Source organism: Ovis canadensis, chromosome 8, assembly GCF_042477335.2.
Source record: "Ovis canadensis isolate MfBH-ARS-UI-01 breed Bighorn chromosome 8, ARS-UI_OviCan_v2, whole genome shotgun sequence".
In the NCBI taxonomy this organism is placed as follows: Eukaryota; Metazoa; Chordata; class Mammalia; order Artiodactyla; family Bovidae; genus Ovis; species Ovis canadensis.
In genome coordinates, this window is record NC_091252.1 from 51264425 (window position 1) to 51285156 (window position 20732).

Genomic DNA, 20732 nt, shown 5'->3' on the forward strand with positions numbered 1-20732 from the left:
GCAGTAAAAAATACAGCAAATATTATCCTGACTGGCAAATGTTGGTAGTTTTTACTGAGATCAGAAAAAGGAAAAGAATGTCCTTGATTATCATTTCTGTTCAGTTTTATACTGAAAGTTATAGTCTATGCACCAAGATGAGAACAAATATAAGAATTGAAAAGGAGCAAATACAGTCTCATTTACTGGTGACTGATTTTTGTGCAAAAAACATCTAAGTAATTCCATATTATTAGAATTTACAAGTGAGTTATCAGTTGCTGGGTAAAATGTATAAAAATCAATTGTATTCTTATAGCGACACAGAGAAAATGAAAATTTTAAAAATATATAATTTATGATATAATTAAAAGACCTTCAATTACATTTTAATCTAATAAGAATGTGAAACCTCTACATAAAATACTTTGAAGGAACATAAAGAAAACTCAAAGAAGTATAAAGATATACTATGTTGATGGACTTCAAAATTTACTTTTGTGACGGTGTTATTCATCATTTAGCCCTTTCAAAATATATAGAAAAATGTTTTCATTAACTTGTAACAAGGAAAGAGTTCTTAAAGTGGAGAGAGTACTAGCCAAATAGGGGAATTTTAATAAATTAGACTACACGAAAATTAAGAACCACTATTTTTCAAAGGGCTTTCTTGCTGGCTCAGTGGTAAAGAATCCACGTGCCAGTACAGGGGATGTGAGTTCAGTCCCTGGTCTGGGAAGATGCTCTGGAGAAGGAAATGGCAACCCACTCCAGAATTCTTGCCAAGAGAACCCCATGGACAGAGGAACCTGGTAAGCTACGGTCCATGGGGTCCCAAAGAGTCAGACAGGACTTAGTGGCTGAACAGCAACAAATTTTTCAAAAGACACAGAGTGTGTGAGAATGATAGCCAAAGTGTCAGAGAAGGTATTCAATGCAAGAATCAACTAAAGAATCATATCCAGAACACATAAAAATTCTACAAATCAATAAGAAAAAAACCTAGACAATCCAATAAAGGAGAGAAAAGCTCAAATAGATACTATACCAAAGAGGATATTCGAATAACTGATAAACATGAACTTGTGTTCAGTCTCACTAACAGTCACTGAAAGAGAGTTTAGCAAGTTCTTTGATACAAAACCAATATATAATTTCTATACCCCAGAAATACAATGTTAAAAAGGTTTTAAAAGAATAAAAATTATACCTGTATTAAATGTAGTACAATATATCTAAAAATTTTGATAGTAGGAGGGCTTGTCATGAAAACCAAAACTTAAAGTAGTTAAGGCAAAGTACTAGAACTGGATAAACCATCTGTGCAATGTAATAGAAAATCAAATCAAACATTTACACACATACAATAATAGTTCAGTAAAAGTATTCAGTAAATGGTACTGAAGTAATTGGTTATTCACATGTCAAAAAACGAAATTGGGTCCTACCTTACACCATATTGAAAACAGTTCTATCATCAACATAAAAGCAAAGCTTAAAATACAGTAGTAAATTTCTATGATCAGGTTAGGAAAGTTTTTTAAAAAGATGCAAAAACACAAGCTACAAATAAAAAGATAATTTTAAAACTTTCTCATTGAAGGATACTATTAATATTGAAAAGACAAGCCACAGAATAACAGATTAATGGATGATATTTGCCACATATATAACTGACAAAGAATTACTATGCAGGATATATAAAACATTCTCATGAATCAATAAGAATTAAAGGTAAACCAATAGAAAAATAGGCAAAAGACATAAGCAAAAATTCTTCTTTCTAAAATATTTTAAAGGAAGCCCAATTTACTCAGTGAAATTTGAACTGACCTGTTCAGCAAACGAGATAATTTATACTCACAAGGTCAGAAAAAGCTATCGAGTCTGAAAATAGGAAATGTTAGTGAGAATAAGGAGCAACGAGAACTCACACTGAAATAAAACTGAAATATGGATGGACAAAACTACTTTGAAAAGCAATTTTTTTCATTGTGTTGTAAAGTTGAACATGTACCTTTCAAATGACTCAGTGATTTCTTGCCTAAGTGTGTGAATCATAAATGTTGCAGGGACCACCTGAGACAGTGCTCATGGCGCACAGTTTATGGTAGCCCTAACAGCTGCAGACTCTGAAAATCTATCAAAGGAAAAGTGGATAAATAAGTATTAATAGATGTATGGTCATGTAGCATACAGCTATACAGCAATAAAAACATGGATTACAGGTGCCCTCCTTAATACAGATAAGCTTCACAATATTGAGTGAAACAAGTTACAAAATAGTACATACACTAGGATTGCATAAAATTAAAAAGCAGCCCAAGTTGATTATTTGGAATTATAATAAATATGTTATTAAACATAATTAATATTATTAAGGCTATTAAAGCACAGAGATGATAAATGCAAAAATCAGGATTCAGTTTAAGATTAACTTCTGGAGTTAGATTGGAATTGGGAAGTGTCAGAGGGTTTCAAATATACTGAAAATACTTGATTTATTTAAGCAAAATTATTTCTTATACTTTGCATATAATAGAAATATTTTTTAATATATGTTTTATTTTTAATAGTTAAAATGAGTGGGTGGTAAATGTGCAGAAGTATTATAATATATTAAACCATTCTTTTGTTATGTTTGTCAACAGAGAAGTAAAATGCATGTAGCAATATCTTGAGGATATTTTTGCATGCTTATGGCAGTTATAGAATTTATCGTCCAAACAGGGAAGATATGAGGATAGTTGAGGGCTGATTCAAAGGGCAGTTGCTCAGGATGATCATTTTATTTAATTAATTTATTTTTTCAAGAAGAAAAATGAAATTTAAGCCAACCTGAGAATGATAACCTAGGAGATAAACTGTCAGGAAACTCTGAGAAATGTCCCACTTGTTACAAGTCTAATATGCAGTCATATACATTTTCAAGACAGAGGATTATACATCCAAATGTTGTACTGATGTTTTACATAAAGCTCGCTAGGAATACAGAGACCAAATAAGCATGTACAAAGTGGTCATCAAATCACCATGACCCCCTACTGAGTTGGGAGAGACCATTTAGGTGCAAAAGGGAGGAGACAAAGTTTTCTCTCTCTCAATACTCATTTTCCATGAATTGTGCAAAGCCAAAACGTGGTTCCAGTGTGCATGAGATTCATCTTATTACTTGGCAATAAGACATGAGCTTTGTCTTATTACTTTCCTGTCAGAGAATACAAGCTTCAAAAGTGAGGGGCTTTTATTTTTTATGGTGAAGTTGAAATGTGTTAGTTTAGTCTCTCAGTCATGTGTGAAAGTGAAGTCGCTCAGTCGTGTCCAGCTCTTTGCGACCCCATGGACGGTAACCTACCAGGCTACGCAGTCCATGGGATTTTCCAGGCAAGAATACTGGAGTGGATTGCTATTTCCTTCTCCAGGGGATCTTCCCGACTCAAGGATCGAACCCGGGTGTCCTGCATTGCAGACAAACGCTTTACCATCTGAGCCACTAGGGAAGCCCTCAATCATGTGTAATCACGTGTAACTCTTGGTGACCCCATGGACTGTAGCCTGCCAGGCTCCTTTGTCCATGGAATTCTCCAGACAAGAATACTGCAGTGGGTAGCTATTCCCTTCTCCAAATTATATCCCAAATTATATCATAGAAGTTGAAATGTACTAGGGTATAATTTGGGTCTTTTGGTTTCCAACAATGTCTATATGTTGGTGTGGTTTTCAGGAATTTTATTTAGTGAAGGGAGTTGAATTACCATGTATCCTTTATTCTAAATATCAAATGTAAGTTGTTAGATTGATTTGATTACAGCTTTTTTGTTCCACATGGAGGCAAGAAGTAGTACTATATAAATTCTTGAAGTTGATTATGTGTCTTGATAAGAGGATATACAGTAAATGATATTTAAGATTACTTCCACCTTTACTACATGATTTGCAAATTTTGCTAAATAGATGTAAATAATGCCACAGTCATGGAAGGACTGATGCTGAAGCTGAAACTCCAGTACTTTGGCCACCTCATGTGAAGACTGACTCATCTGAAAAGACCCTGATGCTGGGAATGATTGAAGGCAGGAGAAGGGGTGACAGCAGATGAGATGATTGGATGGCATCACTGACTCAAGGGACATGAGTTTGAGTAAGCTCTGGGAGTTGGTGATGGACAAGGAAGCCTGCTGTACTGCAGTCCATGGGGTTACAAAGAGTCTTGAACCGAAATGAAAAGTATACTTCTCATTAACTTTTTAATTGGAGTATAATTGCTTTATGATATTATGTTAATTTCTGCTATACAACAATGTGAATCAGCTAGATGTACACCTGTATCCCTTCCCTTCCACCTCGGTCATCACCAAGCATGGAGCTGGGCTCTCTGTGCTATACAGCAGCTTTCCACTAGCTAGCTATTTTACACGTGTGTGTGTGTTAGTTACTCAGTTGTGTCTGACTCTTGCACTCCTCTGTCCAGGTGATTCTCCAGGCAATGACACTGGAGTGGGTTGCCATTCCCTTCTCCAGGCGATCTTCCCAACCCAGGGGTCAAACCCTGGTCTCCTGCACTGCAGGCGGATTCTTCACCACTGAGCCACCAAGGGGGCTGGTAGTGCGCGTATAGCAAAGCCACTCTCTCGGGTCATCACTCCCTTTCCTTCCCCACTGTGTCACCTATGTCTGTGTCTGTTCTCCACCCCTGCCCTGAAAGTAGTTCATCAGCACCATTTTTCTAGATTCCATATATACACATTAGTATATGATATTTGTTTTTTCTCTTTCTGACTTACTATAGCCTGTATGACAGATTCTAGGTTCAGCCACAAAGTGCACTGTTCTTTAATTCAAAGTTTGCTGGACTTTCTGGCCTAATCTTCATCTGGTTTTTCATAGGAGCCTTACTCAGCCTGTGCTAATACATCTCTGCTCATCTGGGAGTGCTGCATGATTGCTTCAGTTGCCCATTCTGGTCTTCCACTGATTCTGTACAGTGGATCTGTTTCTGCTTTTCTTTAGGAAAGAAGTTGAAAGAATTTAAATCCAAAGGGCCTAAGGAATGTTAAAGTGCTCTTGAAAAATGTTAGTTCAAAACATTGAAGTCTTTGAAACATGTGATTGATATACAGAGCTTGGATGAAGACTTAAAGTGGATGGAGAATCTTAATTTGAACTATGCTGAGATGAATTTACCTGGGCTTAATTTCCCTGTTTAGTATTTTAATTTGAATTGTTGCTCTGAGGGTAGGTAGTGGGCTGATGGTCAGTACAGAGCATTTTGGAAGCCTCATTGAGCGAAGTATATTTTTCTATGCTCCATAAGGAGTTACAGAAACCATGGTGGTACACGTATAACCTTGGCAGCTTGTCTGCCAACGCACTTGTTTCAGTTATTCTCTCCTCCCTCCCTGCCTGTCCCCCTCCCCCCACATATCTTTATTGTGGTGGTGGTGTTTAGTTGCTAAGTCATGTCTGACTCTTTTGTGATCCCAGGGACTGTAGCCTGCCAGGCACCTCTGTCTATAGGATTTTTCCAGGCAACAATACTAGAATGCCATTTCCTTCTTCAAGGGATCTTCCTGACCCATAGATCTAACCTGCCTGTCCTGCGTTGGAAGGCAGATTCTTTACCACTGAGCCACCAGGGAAGCCATACCATGTCTTACTGATTCCACTTCAGAAGCATTCCTTAAGTCATTGTGTAAACACACCCCCCTTATATCTCTGATGGACAATAGTGGCTTACATAGAGTTGAAGATATTATTAAAAATTTCTCAGTCTATTGAGTGGAACCAAGCACATTTCTGCTAGGTGATTTTGCTCTCTAAATAAGATCAGTTTCCCTGGGAATTCTAGAACATCCTTCACAATGCTCAAGAAAATTCTTTCTCAGACTCATGATCATCTCCTTTCCCTGGAGAAAAACATGACAACTCTTCTTTGACTATAAAATCAACTCCATTACTCAGCATGGAGACCATTCACTACTTTGTCTGCTTTTCTCACTATCTCTTTACCCCTTCCCTAACCTTGGGCCATGCGGTACAAACACACACACACTGCACATCACACACTACACACACACACACCAACCCTTCACCTATGCTTTAGCCATTTCCAATGACCCATTGGTAAAGAAGCTGCCTGCCAATGCGGGAAACATGAGAGCCTTGGGTTTGATCCCTGGGTTGGGAAGATCCCCTGAAGGAGGGCATGGCAACCCACTCTATTCTTCTTGCCTGGAGAATCACTTGGACAGCAGAGCCTGGCAGACTACAGTTCATAGGGTCACAAAATGTTGGACACGACTGAAGCAACTTAGTATGCATGCATGACTGCCTATTGTTCAAATGCACTATGTCTTTTTATACCTTTGAGCCTTCACACATGACTTTTCTTCTATCTTTAATGACCTTCTCCTTCTCATCCCCTACCTTGTCCACCTCCTCATGGCTCAAGGTCCAGCTAAAAATCCTTCTCTGTAGCTTTCTCAGATCTCTGAGGACACAGAAGTGGCTCTCATTAGTTCATACATATGTGGGTTTTCACCACATTTGTATTGTGTGTCTTTCTCACTTCTAAGCTCCTCAAGGGAGGGATGAAGCCCTACTTCTGTGTGTCTCATGTCTGAGCACAGCAGGGCTTCAGCACATGTTTTATGACTGAAGAAATGAATGAATGGAAAACTTCCTATTTCCCGTGAGCTCGGAATCCAAGACAAGTCCTAATGAAAACATAGAGGATTCTATCGATAGCATAAAAGATAAAGGCTCAAGAATAAAAAAGTTAAGGATTTGCACATTTGACTTCAATAGTAAATTAATTCATATCTATTATATCTTTGGCAAATATATCCAAGGACTGAGATAGAGATTAGGGAACAGAAGGTGAAGCTCCAAGGAAGCTTCTTGTCTATGGCAAGGAGGGTCCTTTCACTTTCCCGGAAGAAGTCAGCTAGAATACCCTTTAAATCCCAGCTGAGGAAGGTATCACGGAACCAGCAGAAGGTGGCTAATCTATTGATATTATTAAAGGGTTTCTTTCTAAACTGTGGGTACCAGTAAGCTTCCATTAACAGTTTTTGAACTGTTATGATCAGATACTTCAGTTCTCTGTTGGAAGTTTCAACAGCCTGTGAATATGATTTTCAGAGACAAATCATGTCTTTACCAAGATTGCAAGGTCATTGTCTTCTGAAATCTGTGATGTTAGCTGAAGTATTGTTTCACTGAAGTGTTATCTGAGTGACTGAATTTGACAGAACTTGGGCAGAGTTAAGTGAGATATATGAAGAAATATATCCTCCACAGTCTGTGTAAACTAGGGCAGATGAAATAAGTATTAATATATGTTTTACAGTAGAAACTTTATTTTTGGGGGGCTCAAAAATCACTGCAGATGGTGACTGCAGCCATGAAATTAAAAGACTCTTGCTCCTTTGAAGCTTTGTCATAGATAAACCTAGACAGTGTTTTAAAAAGCAGACATTACTTTGCCAACTAAGGTCCATCTAGTCAAAGCTATGGTTTTTCCAGTAGTCATGTACAGATTTGAGAGCTGGACTACAGAGAAGGCTGAGCGCCGAAGAATTGATGCTTTTGAACTGTAGTGCTGAAGACTCTAGAGAGTCCCTTGGATTGCAAGGAGATCCAACCAGTCCATCCTAAAGGAGATCAGTCCTGAATATTCATTGGAAGGACTGATGCTGAAGCTGAAACTCTAATCCTTTGGCCATTTCATGCAAGGAACTGACTCACTGGAAAAGACCCTGATGTTGGGAAAGATTGAAGACAGGAAGAGAAGGGGATGACAGAGGATGAGATGGTTGGATGGTATTGCCGACTTGATGGACATGAGTTTGAGCAAGTTCCGGGAGTTGGTGATGGACAAGGAAGCCTGGTGTGCTGCAGTCCATGGGGTCACAAAGAGTCAGACACAATTGAGCGACTGAACAGTAGAAAAATTTAAATTCTCAGATTTGAAAATACTGAGGAGTTAGAATGACTAGTAAAGTTATACTCTTAGATTTTTCCTTTGTTTCTTTTCCTAGTTCTGATGGTGGAGTTGAGTAGACTGTGTGTACTTTATTATCTGGTTTTTGCTTATAACCCAACACATAATATACAGAGAATACTGGGTTGGAATGCAGAGGCTATAGTTTGTTGCAGTAGTTGCTTTAGCCGTAGCATAGAAATGAGTGCTATGGAAACAATTTAATCTTTCTGGCTCTTACTTTTCTTGACTATGAAATGAGAACATCATTAGCAGCGTATGATCCTACTAAAGTATCAAGTGAGATTGGGATGGAAAAGGCATGAGTGAGTTGGCTGTAGGTGTACTTGACTTGATGGAAAATGTGCAATTATAACTGTAGTTCCTATTTTGAAGAAGGAGGCTATTTTCCTAACCCCTGAAACACTACTTTTGAAAACTCAACAAACAATTTTAAAAATAACTAAAGCCATAACTTCAGGCCATTAATCAAAAATAACCTAAAACAAGCATCATAGAATTGTGGTGGAATGTTTGATATTAGTCTCTAGGGATGTATTCACAAGCTCAGTTTGTTGGAAGCTGAATGTTTTGTGTAGAGAGGTCAAAAGAGAATTCTTCTGAGAGATGATGCCACTGCTCTCCCATGAAACAAAACAGCTGACAAGAGCTTTCCATCTGGTTAATTTGTTCTGTGGATACTAACAAAGAAAACAACTGCTTTGTATGATTTTCTTGGAGGGATTACTTTCAGAATCATGTAGTTATGGCAGCTATTACTGATACAGAGGTAAAATGTAGTTCATGGTACTATATAAGAATAACCATATTTTATCAAATGTTGTATTCTTTACAAAATAGAAAAAGTAGAGCTCTTAAAAATACATGGTTTTGATACCATCCTTGATTCTTTTCCTCACTGGGATATAAGAAAAGTTTAAAGACATAAAGAATACCACTTTTAAGGTGAAACTGCATTATCTAGGCCTCTGCCTATTGAAATACCAAACTTCCTGCTCTTAAATCCATCATTAGGCTTGTCTTAGTTTTTATCCTGAAGGAACCACTATCCTTTCAATAGGTATAAGCTGTCTTCCCTTCTACTCCTTGTCAACTTGCTATTATTTCTGTAAAAGTTGTTCTGGAAGAGCAAATACTGTTCCTAGGTTGCCTGAGGATCTCCTTAAAGTTCTGAGTTCTCATTTAGTGCTGGGGTTTGGTATATACAAGACTAGGCTATTTGCTCAGTCGTGTCTGACTCTTTGCGACCCTGTGGACTGTAGCCCATCAGGCTCCTCCGTCCATGGGATTCTCCAGGCAAGAATACTGGAGTGGGTTGCCATTTCCTTCTCCAGGGGAGCTTCCTGAGCCAGGGATAGAACCCAGGTCTCCCTCATTGCAGGCAGACGCTTTAACCTCTGAGTCGCCAGGGAATCCCGGTATATACGAGGACTGAACTAAATGTGGTAATTTATGTAAATATGTTTCACATCGAGTCTGCACATAGTAGTGGCAGGGTATTTCCTGCCTGTGAATCCCCCAAATCAACCTCATTTCCTGGAAGTGGATTCTAATCTAAACATAACTGCAGATCTGATGCAAATATTAGAGAATATTTCCTTCACCCATTTCTAAGCTTTTTGAAAAATTCAAGTACTGTATGGAATACTGAAGATAGTAGTTGTGATAGTTTTTTGGTTCTGTTTTGTTTTGCTTTGTTTGGCTGGTCTTCTTTTCTATTTGAGGTCACCTTCTTCATGCTCCCTGACTACTCTCAGTATCTGAGCCCTGTGTGCTGTGCTGTGCTAAGTTGCTTCAGTCATGTCTGACTCTTTGAGACCCCATGGACCATTGCTGGTCAGGCTCTTCTGTCCCTGGGATTTTCCAGGCAAAAATACTGAAATGGTTGGCATTTCCTACTCCAGGGGATCTTCCTGACCCAAGGCCTGAAACCACGTCTTTTGTGTCTCCTGCACTGGCAGGTGTGTTCCTTACCACTAACACCACCAGGGAAACCCCATCTGAGCCGGAGTAGTTTTCTCAACACTGGGGAGGGAGCTCATTGATTTGTCTACTTAACACTGTTTCTACCTGCTTTTTCTTGCATCTGTTGACAAATACAAGTATATTTAGCAAGAAGTGTGACCTGCCACTGTAGAAACTAAGTCTACTCTAGAAAGACTGAATCTCTAACACGTGCTAGTCAGCTGAATTCCTTACAGCGCCAGGTATTTGAGTTCACAAGATCACAGGAGAATTTTGCTATGGCTTAGTGGAATGTGCTTCATCAGACAGGAAATGCAATGTCTTTTGTACCTTTTCTCCTTCAATTTTTAAGTTCAATGTCATGTGTTGTAAAGACACTGTGATTTGATCACTATAAAACCAAGACAGCTATTTTGTTTTCTTGGTCTTTTAAAATAAAACTCTAATTTCCTTCCATAATTAGTAATGAGAAAACTCTATCCTTAATTAATTCACCTTAAGAAGATGATAAATATATTCACTTTACACAGTGGCTTGAGAGCAGGTTATGGTAATAACCACGGACCCAGAAATTTAGGAAAGATGAGCTGAGTGCTCTAATCACAACAGTCTGGTTGATGCTTCTTAACTCTGTGTAATCTTGAAAACCTAAAAGTAATGTTACTCAGAATATAGAAGAATCAAGCAAAAAATGCTTTCCATGATTTTTCTTCCAATAAATATGTTTTTAAATATGAGAAACCACTTCTATTCTGATGAAAAATAACATTAGAAACTCTCCAGTGTAGTGAAGAGTATGCTTTATTTGGAAGGTGGCCAATATAAAATGATAAATGTATCCTTTGTTTAATAGACCCTATAAAATAGTTTTCTAAGTTGAAAAATGGCTTGAAATGACAACTCCAGTTAAACAAATTGGGAAGAACTTTCAGTCATTTAACTAAGGGCACTAAATAAGAGTTCACAATCAATCACACAGTTCTTCCCTAAGAATAAGATAAGTCTAACCATATAATATACTGGTTTTTATGTACCCTGGCATTAATGTGTATTATAGATTCTTTTGGTTTATGACCTTCTTCTAATTCATAAAACATAATGATGGAAAAGGACCTCTTTTCTGGGCCTTCTGAAATAGACTCTTATCAACAAGTTCTATTTCAAGTATTAACTTAAAGCTGCAGACATTTTTGCATTTTAAGATATATGAATTTATATTATAATGTATATATAAAGTACATGAGTTACATTTACAGGTTGTATTACAGTATGTTCAATGAAGGCCCTTTGTGTTTCTTTTAGATAATGTTTATATTCTAACTTCTATTATAAGTTATGGAGGAGAAGGAGGTTATTGTACTCCTTATGACCATAACGTAGGCTCACCGAGGGCAACCACTGTATCTTTGTTGTTGTTCAGTCACGAAGTTGTATCTGACTCTGCAACCCCATGGACCACAGCACGCCAGGTTTCCCTGGTCTTCACTATCTCCCAGGGTTTGCTCAAATTCATGCCCATTGAGTTGGTGATGTTATCTAACCATCTCATCTTCTGTTGCCCCTTTCTCCTTTTGCTTTCACTCTTTCCCAGCACTGAGATCTTTTTCAATGAGTCAGCTCTTTACATCAGGTGGCCAAAGTATTGGAGCTTCAACATCAGTCCTTCCAATGAATATTCAGGGTTGATTTCCTTTAGAATTGACTGGTTTTATCTTCTTGCAGTCCAAGGGACTCTCAAGAGTCTTCTGTAGCATCACAATTTGAAAGCATCAAAGAAGCTCAGCCTTCTTTATGGTCTAACTCTCACATCCGTACATGACTACTGGAAAAACCATAGCTTTGATTAGATGGACCTTTGTTGGCAATGTGATGTCTCTGCTTTTAAATATGCTGTCTAGGTTTGTCATAGCTTTCCTTCCAAGGAGCAAATGTCTTTGAATTTCATGGCTACAGCACTGTCCACAATGATTTTGGAGCCAAAGAAAAGAAAATATGTTACTGTTTTCACTTTTTCCCCTTGTATTTGCCATGAAGTGATGGGACCAGATGCCATGATCTTAGTTTTTTTGAATATTGAGTTTTGAACCAACTATTTCACTTTCCTCTTTCACCTCCATCAAGAGGCTCTTTACTTCCTCTCCACTTTCTGCCACTAGGGTGGCATATCTGAAGTTGTTGGTATTTCTCCCGGCAGTCTTGATTCCAGCTTAGTGGTTCATGCAGCCTGGCATTTCACATGCTGTACTCTGCATATAAGTTAAATAAGCAGGTGACAATATATACCCTGATGTACTCTTTTTCCAATTTGGAACCAGTCTGTTGTTCCATGGCTGGTTCTGACTGTTGCTTCTTGACCTCCACACAGATTTCTCAGGAGGCAGGTGAGATGGTCTGGCATTCCCATCTTTTTAAAAATGTCTCACAGTTTGTTTGTGATTCATACAGTCAAAGGCTTTAGCATAGTAAATAAAGTAGAATTAGATGTTTCTGTGGAATTCCCTTGCTTTCTCTATAATCCAATGAATGTCAACAATTTGATTTCTGGTTCCTCTGCCTTTTCTAGGCACAGCTTGTACATCTGGAAGTTCTCAATTCATGTACTGCTGAAGGCTAGCTTGAAGGACTTTGAGCATAACCTTGCTAGCATGTGAAATGAGGCACAGTCGTACAGTAGTTTGAACATTCTTTGGCATTGCCCTTCTTTGGGATTGAAATGAACACTGATCCTTTCCTGTGGCCACTGCTGAGTTTTCCAGATTTGCTGGCATATTGAGTGCAGCAGTTTGTCGGCATCATCTTCTACGATTTCAATTAGCTCAGCTGGAATTCCATCACCTTCACTAGTTTTGTTCTTAGTAATGCTTCCAAAGACCCACTTAACTTTGTATCTTACTCATTTCTGTGCTCCACATGGAGCCTAGAAGTGTCCAGCACTTACTGAATGATCTTTTAAAATGTCTCAGATAAAACTTAGTCATTTTTTACTGAAAGTGATGATGACTCAAGATCAAGAAAATAAGCTGAAGTACCACCCATCTTGAATATTCTGTTGGAAGGCATCCTTATGAATCTCTAGTGACTAGAAGCATGCCAGGTATAAACTATCTTCCCTTAATTTATAGGGAGGAGACACCAGATACTCTTTCTTTTTCTCTGAACTGGTAGGCAAATCAGAGGGTAGCCAATGTCTTGTCTTTGCAAGTCTACCAGCAGTTTAATAGATGGATACAGGTTTGGAGTAGATGTCCCTTTGGACCTTTTTATTCTGTTTTCAACAGTAATAGTCACTGCAGTTTTTATACCCCTGTGAACTTCTAGTAGGGATTCTCCTTGGTCCTTCACAGACCAGGGGAGAGGGTGGCAATCCCAGCAGTCTGCCACTGAGGGCTGACCATAAGGCATAAGTGCCCCTCTTCATAGGAACACAATTTCCATTCATTCTCGAAATTCGTAACTCTCAGTTAATCATTTTCATGACTTTTGCACTGACAAGTCAAAGAACCAGTTTATAAAACTACTCTGATCATTCCATTTGGCATTTTGGAAGCATCTAAATACATATATGGCAGAAAAATATGACATTTGTGTCCTGCCTTATGAGGTAGAATATTGTAAATCACACCCATAGATGGTGCTTTGAAGCAAATTAGATAATATATATCAAAATACCTTAAAACAATTATGAGTTATGGAAAAATAAACCTTGCTGAAATATATAGGAATTAATGGTAGAAAATTTGAAGAATATATATAGTTTGTTGTCCTAATAGTGCTATAACATTTGGTACTGATCAAAAAAAGCTTACCTTCTCATTAATCAACACTTAACTTAAAAATACCTGGTGGGGAGGGGGGGGGGTATGGGATTGGGAACATGTGTACACTCGTGGTGGATTCATGTTGATGTGTGGCAAAACCAATACAATATTGTAAAGTAAAAAAAAATAATAATTTTTTAAAAAGTGAGAGGAAAAAAATAATAAAGAACTAAATCAGCCAAAAACAAACAAACAAACAAACAAACAAAAAAACCTAGTCACTCTTGAAGAAACTCAAAACAGCAATGAAGAGACTGGGAAGGTAGTGAGATTTATTTTCTGCTTGTATATAGTCTTTTGTACCTTTTGAATTTTGTACCAAATGACCTATTTTAAAAACTAAATGAAATCTTAAATCAAAAGACTAAACTTACTTAAGTCACTTGTTCTTGATGATAGAACATAACGACTAGAAGAGATAGATCAATTTTAACTCCTTATTTTACAGGGATAGAAACTAAACTCCAAAGAGGATGTTTATAGATCTAGTATTTTTTCCAGAAAATGGAATATATCTTCCAAATAAAATTTCATAAATACTTAGAAGGAAATACCCACATTGCTAATCAAGATGAATTTTAATTAAACTTCTTTTCAGACTAGATTACTAGTTAGTAAAGGTTGAACTTTAGGACCAAATTGTTAAATAGAAATGAGATTTTCTTTAAAATCAGCTGAAATTTAATGCCAGTTTAGTGACCCATTTTAAAGAGTCTTGCATGTACCACTGGTTTGGTAATTTCACACAATTAGTTTCTCAACTTTGGTCTGCATGATCTCATTTCTCTAAAGGAAAGAGAAAGAATTGACTTGCACTTTCCAATATATTAGTTGTACAACCAACCAATCTTTACTTCAATAGTTTACTAAAATAATTAAATCTCAGTCATTACAACAAGGATGAGGAAAGATAGGGAAAGAAGGAAGGAAGATGTGGAGATGTAGAAGAATTATAGAGAAACTTGGAGAAAGGAATCCCCTATAGATACAATAAGATATTTAGAGAGAAAGCGTCTAGTGCTGCAGTCATTTTGATATTTTTCATTCTCTTTAAAAAATGCTTCTGATTTCAGCCCATTTTCACAGTATCACTAGATCTAGGAGCTGAGAGGGATTTTTGAAATTCTCTAGTTTATTCCTCTCATCTATCATGTGAGAAAAACTGAAGTCCAGGAAGGCAAATTGACCTTTTTTAAGCTTACAGAGTGGTCATTGAAAAAACTTCATCCAGAATTCAGATCTCCAGGTTCCTTATAGAAGCCATGTGCTATCACTGTTTTCATACAAACACAGGCAAAACTTTGTTATGAAATGACAGCTTTGGTTACCGCTGTGATTTTTTTTAAAAACGGAAGAGGTGAAGTTCACTTCCGTTCAGTCGCTCAGTCACGTCCAACTCTTTGCAACCCCATGGACTGCAGCACTCTAGGCTTCCCTGTCCATCACCAACTCTCGGAGCTTGCTCAAACTCATGTCCGTTGAATCAATGATGCCATCCAACCATCTCATCCTCCGTCATCCCTTACTCCTGCCTTCAATCTTTCCCAGCATCAGGGTCTTTTCCAATGAGTCAGATCTTAGCATCAGGTGGCCAAAGTATTGGAGCATTAGCAACAGTCCTTCTAATGAATATTCAGGACTGATTTCCTTTAGGATTGACTGGTTTGATCTCCTTGCAGACCAAGGACTCTCAAGAGTCTTCTCCAACACCACAGTGCAAAACATCAATTCTTTGGCACTCAGCTTTCTTTATAGTCCAACTCTCACATCCATACGTGACTACTGGAAAAACTATAGCTTTGAGTAGATGAAACATTTTTGGTAAAGTAATGTCTCTGCTTTTTAATATGCTGTCCAGGTTTGTCATAGCTTTTCTTTTAAGGAGCAAGTGTCTTTTAATTTCATCACTGCAGTCACCATCTACAGTGATTTTAGAGCCCAAGAAAATAAAATCTGTCACTGTTTCCACTGTTTCCCCACCTATTTGCCATGAAGTGGTGGGACCAGATGCCATGATCTTAGTTTTCTGAATGTTTAGTTTTAAGCCAGCTTTTTCACTCTCCTCTTTCACTTTCATCAAGAGGCTCTTTAGTGCTGGCACTATCTGTATCCAGCACTCTACCTTTTCACTGTGTCCAGGTTACAGCCTCACATGCATGAAGAGAGGCGATCATTACATGCCTGAAGGCAAGCTGCCACTAGCTGTACAAAACCATGTCATTAGCCTCAAAAGCAAGTACATGTTCCCCCCAACATTCAAGACAATTCAATTTCTATTGGTTTTTGCTATAGTTGTGTGTGTTAGTTGCTCAGCGTGTCTGACTCTTTGCATCCCCATGGACTATAGCCAGTCAGGTTCATCTGTCCATGGGATTTTCCCAGGCAAGAATACTGGAGTGGGTTGCCATGCCCTCCTCCAGGGGCTCTTCGCGACCCAGGGATCAAACCAGATCTCCCACACTGCAGGCAGACTCTTTACCTTCTGAGCTACCAGAGAAGCCCTTTGTTATAGTTATTACTGATTAACTGTGCAGTTGGGAAGAAAAGCTTTATCTTCCGCATCCTCACCCCATGTGTGGTGTGTGTGTTTGTGTGTATGTCTGTGTGAGTTTATATGCTAGGAAGAGGGAGTTTGGATTTGGGTTGGAGAAGGGGTGGAGATTAAGGCTAACTAGTTTTCCTAGTATTTACGCCTGAAGCAAAATAATCCTCCTAACCAGAATGTGATTAAAAAAATACAAGGCAGGGTTATATCCTGTACTTTGTTGATAACACTAATCAATAATTACAAGCTACTCTCTTGACAGTTTCAAATTTGTTGGTGATGGAGTGGGTGGCCACTGAAATAGTTACAGGGTAATCTTTAAAATCAGCTCTAATTTTTATCTGTTCTCAGTCTCAGAGATTTAACCAGAGTCAGTTCTTGGTATCTGTCAAAGGAAAATGATTGGACCCAAAGTATTCATGGCCTTCACTCAGCACTTGTGAGTTACAGCTTTGGCAATACAATGTGTGGATCTCAGGTTGTTTATGCTAATTCTGTGTATAAAGCAAAGGGGAAAATCTGTTGTCATTCCTTTGGAAACCAAATGTTCACAGTATTAGTTGACAAGTACTGGTTATGATTTAGTGTTATTTTCATTTTCACCCCAGAGCTCACTCAATGTGCGAATTTTTAAGGCCTGCCAACCTGTCACACTAGCGGTAGCAGAGCCCTCTGCCTTGTTCAGGCCTGTGTCCCTGGCACCTGAAAGAGAGCCTGGCCTAAGTATCTGTTGAATGAATGCAGGAAGAAAGTTGAAGCTTTGGCCATAGGAAAACTATTTAGGGTCAAACTGCCACTCCCCTCCTGCTTTAGAAATTGGACTGATCCAGAGTCTTTAAATGACTGTCTTTGAATAACATTGCTTTCTCTGACCTATTCCTGGTCTAAGTTCTCTAGCATAGAGTTTCAGACCTTTCAAAATCTGGCATCTGCGTTGACCTGGTTTCTTCAGTTTTAAACCCAACAACATCAAACAATTCTCTGAACACGGTGAGCTTTATTTCTGTAGTTTTCACAAAGAGCTCTTGAGTGCCTAACATAGTGCTTGGCAGTGAAGGTAAACCTGGGTCTCTCCTTGTGAAAAACTTCTATTCTGGCATGGGAGAGACTTACAAATAAGCACCTTACTCCATCACTGTGCCACCAGACCAGAGTCCTGGCTCTAAAACTCCATAGCTCTCCGTATGTCAGCACACACTGTGCACCATAGCCCTAGGGAGCTTCAGGCAGGACAGATGTTATGTTGGCCCCAAACTGGCTCATGTCTAGCATATTATCAACACGTGCTGGTCACTCACTAAATATTGTGGATGAGAGGGAGTGAGAGGAGGAAGGAGAGGGCATCTGGACATAAAAACTTGGATGTAGGCACAGGATGCCCTGGAAATTTTAGGAGATTTCTAGAAAATATCAGGTAAAGCTTCATCCAGAGCTGTAACTCAGTGGTAAAGAATCTGCCTTCCAATGCAGGAGATGCAGGTTCCATCCCTGGGTAGAGAAAACTCCCTGGAGGAGGAAATGATAACCCATTTCAGTATTCTGGCCTGGAGAATCCAATGGACAGAGGAGCCTGGCAGGCTACAGTCCATGGGGTTGCAAAGAGTTAGACACAATTGGGAACCCATGTGCATGTTTAGATCTGTAGCTTGAAGGTGGAATAAAAGCAAGTCTCTAAGTAAAGGTGGGCTTCCCTGATGGCTCAGAGGTTAAAGCATCTGCCTCCAATGCAGGAGACCCAGGTTTGATCCCTGGGTTGGGAAGATCTCCTGGAGAAGGAAATGGTAACCCACTCCAGTATTCTTGCCTGGAGAATCCCATGGATGGAGAAGCCTGGTAGGCTATAGTCCACGGTGTTGCAAAGAGTCGGACACGACTGAGCGAATTCACTTTCACTTTCACTTTCTAAGTAAAGGTGGGGAAAAGCAGCAAGGACTCCACACAGCTGTGTGGGAAGCAGTAGGTGGGGGTGTGGACTAGGCTAGAGATCATTGCTACAGCTGCTAGAGGGACCACACTTGGGAGGGTGGTCCATATCTGGATAGGTGAAAGGTCACTTACTGTTACACGTCAGAACTTTCAAAACTCAACTACACGTTGCTATGAATAATTTTAGCCTACTGCTCTCTTCTTGCTTGGCTGAAAACCATTCTGTTAAGCAGGGCTGGGACGTGTAACAACTGAAAATCTCTCTTATTTGGCATTTCAACAGTTTACATTGATGACTTAAATTTATACTAAACTAAAATTACAGTTGTTACTGTTGTTCGGTCGCCAAGTTGTGTTTGACTCTTTGCAACCCCATGGACTGCAGTAAGCCAGGCCTCCCTGTCCCTCACCGTCTCCCGAAGTTTGCCCAAGTTCATGTTCATTGCATCAGTGATGCCATCCAGTCATCTCAACCTCTAACGCCCTGTTCTCCTTCTGCCCTCAGTCTTTCCCAGTATCAGGGACTTTTCCAGTGAGTCAGCTGTTGGCATCAGGTGACCAAAGTACTGGCGCTTCAGCATCAGTCTTTGCAAAGAGTATTCAGAGTTGATGTCCCTTAAGATTGATTGGCTCGATCTCCTTGCAGTCCAAGGGACTCTCAGGAGTCTTCTCAATACCACAGTTTGAAGGTATAAATTCTTTAGCGCTCAGCCTTCTTTACAGTCCAGCTCTCACACCAGTACATAACCGTTGGGAAGACCACAGCCTTGACTATATGGACCTTTGTCAGCAGAGTAATGTCTCTGCTTTTCACCACACTGTCTGGGTTTGTCATAACTTTCCTGCCAAGAAGCAATCGTCTTCTGATTGCATGGGTACAGTCACCACCCACAGTGCTTTTGGAGCCCAAGAAGAGGATATCTGTCACTATTTTCACCTTTTCTTCTTCTGTTTGCCTTGAAGTAATGGGGCCAGATAACATGATCTTAGTTTTTTAACATTTAGTTTTAAGCCAGCTCTCTCACTCTCCTCCTTCACCCTCATCAAGAGGCTCTTTAGTTCCTCTTCACTTTCTGCCATTAGAGTGGTATCATCCACATATCCGAGGTTGTTGATGTTTCTTGCACCTATCTTCGTTCCACTTGTAACTCATCCTGCCCGGCATTTCTCATGATGTGCTTAGCATATAGGTATAAGCAGAATGACAGCAGACAGCCCTGTTATACTCCTTTCTCAATCCTGAACCAATCAGTTTTTCCATACAGCATCTGACTTGCTTCTTGACCTGCTACAGCTTTCTCAGGAGACAGATAAGATGGTCTAGTATTCCCGTCTCTTTAAGAGCTTTCTATGGTTTGTTATGATCCACACAGTCAAAGGCTTTAGTGTAGTAGATGGAACAGAAGTAGATGTTTTTCTAAAATTCCCTTTCTTTCTCTATGATCCAGGGAATGTTGGCAATTTGATTCCTCTTCCTTTTCTAAACCTAACTTGGACATCTAGAAGTTGTTGGTTTGAGTAATGCTGAAGCCTAGCATGCAAGATTTTAAGCATGACCTTACTAGCATGGGAGATGAGTACAACTGCCCTATGGTTTGAACATTCTTTAGTACTATCCTTGGGAACTGGGATGAGGATTGACCTTTTCTAGTCCTGTGGGCACTGCTGGGTCTTCTAGATTTACTGACATATTGAGTGCAACACTTTAATAGCATCATCCTTTATGGTTTTTTGAATAGCTCTATTCCAGCAGAGCTTACATTTATACAAAGAAGCAGGAATATTTTTTGAATTAAAAATCATATTAAAGAATCTCTCATTTCTCTCAGACTTCTAAACTGGCCATGTAAAGGAATTTGTCTTTGGAAAGTTTTGGAGGTGAAATGTTTGTCCCTTCACTTGCTAATTCTGTTCTACCTGGGAGGTCTCTTAACTGAGAAGCAACTGGGCAAAGGACCCCACTCAAGTGTTTCCCACTTCCCTCCAGTGGGATTTGCCAAGGCATAGGCCTAAACTCTGCTCTCCTGGAGGGAGCCCACTGCAGCCACCTGGCAACAGGAAGGAGCACTGAGTCTGAGTTATTTGCTGCTGCTGCTGCTGCTAAGTCGCTTCAGTCGTGTCCAACCCTGTGTGACCCCATAGACGGCAGCCCACCAGGCCCCCCCATTCCTGGGATTCTCCAGGCAAGAACACTGGAGTGGGTTGCCATTTCCTTCTCCAATGTGTAAAAGTGAAGTCGCTCAGTCACATCCAACTCCTAGCGACTCTATGAACTGTAGCCCACCAGGCTCCTTGGTCCATGGGATTTTCCAGGCAAGAGTACTGGAGTGGGTTGCCATTGCCTTCTCTATACACAGGCTAGTTTTTATTAATCAGAATGGTAAATTAGGATTCTCTGATTATTTTAACTTTGTAGTTTAAAACTTAACAAAAACAAAGTGAAGGAATGAATAGTGTTATTTCTAAGCTCTTGGCTCAGTCAAAAAACAAACAA

General features: G+C 39.3%; 1 protein-coding gene and 1 non-coding gene across 2 annotated transcripts in view; one reads left to right on the plus strand and one right to left on the minus strand.

Moving 5' to 3' along the window:
• Positions 1-20732, minus strand: part of FHL5 (four and a half LIM domains 5) — a 61591-nt gene that overhangs the window by 29055 nt on the left and 11804 nt on the right. The window lies entirely within an intron of this gene.
• Positions 18001-18072, plus strand: TRNAW-CCA (transfer RNA tryptophan (anticodon CCA)). The gene has a single exon. It is a non-coding gene; the product is annotated as a tRNA-Trp (tRNA).